This window comes from Nematolebias whitei, chromosome 1 (genome assembly GCF_014905685.2).
Source record: "Nematolebias whitei isolate Nwh7 chromosome 1, NemWhi1, whole genome shotgun sequence".
NCBI lineage: Eukaryota > Metazoa > Chordata > Actinopteri > Cyprinodontiformes > Rivulidae > Nematolebias > Nematolebias whitei.
The window spans coordinates 46893176-46895557 of NC_056498.1; the positions used below are offsets into that span (position 1 = coordinate 46893176).

General features: G+C 39.8%; 1 protein-coding gene across 1 annotated transcript in view; it reads right to left on the reverse strand.

Annotated features, from left to right (window-relative positions):
- The window catches only part of cdh23 (cadherin-related 23), a 275500-nt gene that overhangs the window by 270286 nt on the left and 2832 nt on the right, over positions 1-2382 (reverse strand). The gene's annotated exons all lie outside the window — the stretch shown is intronic.

Sequence of the window (2382 nt, forward strand, 5' to 3'; positions counted from 1 at the left end):
CACCTGGACTATAATAAGTACACCTGGGCTATAGTAAGTACACCTGGACTATAGTAAGCACGCCTGGACTATAGAAAGTACACCTGGACTATATAAAGTACACCTGGACTATAATAAGTACACCTGGACTATAGAAAGCACACCTGGACTATAGAAAGTACACCTGGACTATAGTAAGCACACCTGGGCTATAGAAAGTACAACTGGACTATAGTAAGTACACCTGGGCTATAGACAGTACACCTGGACTATAGTAAGTACACCTGGACTATATAAAGCACACCTGGACTATAGTAAGTACACCTGGGCTATAGACAGTACACCTGGACTATAGTAAGCACACCTGGGCTATAGAAAGTACACCTGGACTATAGTAAGCACACCTGGGCTATAGACAGTACACCTGGGCTATAGAACGCACACGTGGACCTGTCATTCTGTTCGTTTCTACTTCCTGTCCTCTCAAACTCAGCCGGCTGAAGCAGACGGCCGCTCGTCCTGAGCTGGTTCTGCTGGAGGTTTCTTCCTGTTAAAAGTGAGTTTTTTCTTTCCACTGTCTCCTTTGTGCTCGCTCAGGATGGGAGACTGAGACGAAGTCAAGATTTAACACAATCTGCTTCTTCCTTAGATAGATTTTTTTTATTACTTGGCTTTTTTATTGTGTGTAAATGTTTCTGTCTAGCGCCCTGAAATGACTTCTGATGCGACTTGACACTTTTTGAATAAATAAAACTGAAACTCAGAGCAGGTGTTGTGAAGGTACTATCACAACAAATGTGTTAAAAATCATTAAATGTGACTCGGGTAAAAACATTTATGAGTGAAATAATGAGTAGCGGAGTCAATCATTTTGCACTGGCTCGTCTCCAAAAAAATGTGCCCAGTGCTTCATAAGATATTTTGCTAACAGACACACACACAATCGTAGGCATGGGCAAAAACTTTTTTTTTTTTGGGTGCGGTTTTTTTTTTGCCTTCACATTTTTGTGGGTGATAAAAGAAGCACAGTGCTAGAGAATAACCAATGACGATCCTGTTTCGGGTGATAGTGTAAACATTATTCTGTAAGAACAAAAAAGGAGAGGAATGATCGGTTGTCTCCGACTGTGACGAGTTCCTCACCAAAATCCCACTTGAAGTTCTCAGCATAAGATTCACACTCAGAGTGTTGGCAGACTGGCTGAGAGTGGAAAAAAGAAAAATAAATCAATCCTATAAAAAGGATTTTTATTCTAAGCCACTGACACCATAAGTGATGATGAAAAGCCAGACATCTTCAAATTGCCCTGTCAGTCACTGCAACCAACAAATAGGGACTAAAAATAAATAAATAAGAGGGAGCGGAATAATAGAGCCACAAAAACCTGGACTCAAACCGGTATCTGGTGTTCACACTGTAAACCCAAACTGGCCCCAGCACCCGGACTCAAATCCAAAACAAAGACCAGGAAAAAAAAGAAACATTTCTGAAGATATTGTTGTATCTGCTTGAAATTTGAACACAGATCATCTATTTTAATGTAGAAGAGGAGTAGAAAACAAAAAGAGATTAAAAATAAGTGTCAAAGTGATGCCACTGGCTCAGGAGGCCCATGGTAACCACAGCACTCTTAATAGGACAGGAAGACAAAGACTCAAACAGACACCGTGTTAAAATCTGAAGTTATGTTTAAAGTGTCAGAAGGTCCTGGTCGTCACACGTGCAGGTTTACCTGAGGTTCCTAGAGTCTCTAAATGTAGAATGCGCAGCAGAGCTTTTATCCAACAAAACTTCTTTAAGGTACTTACTAAATAAAGTGTAACAGGAAGTGATTTACACCATACATAAACAAAAAGCAGCAAACAAAACCAAACACGATCATTTAACAGCAATAATCTGTAAAAATGATTCAACTATAGAGACCATCATGAAGTGACTAAAAGAGCACACGAACACCTGACGGTATTAAAATATAAAAACAACAAAAACATGAACTCTTAATTTAATATTCAGTGACAAGAACATTAGCCGGTCGAAGCAGACGGCCGCTCGTCCTGAGCCTGGTTCTGATGGAGGTTTCTTCCTGTTAAAAGGCAGTTTTTTCTTTCCACTGTCTCCTTTGTTCTTGCTCAGGATTGGAGACTGTGACAAAGTAAAGATTCAACACAATCTGCTGCTTCCTTAGACAGATAACTTTTACTAATTCACTTTTTTTATGTATATGAATGTTTCTGTTCAGTGCCCTGAGATGACTTCTGTTGTGACTTGGAGCTATTTAAATAAACTGAACTGACTATAGAAACTTCATGTGGACCATAGAAACTCCATGGGGACTATAGAAACTGCATGTGAACCATAGAAACTGCATGTGAACCATAGAAACTGCATGTGGACCATAGAAA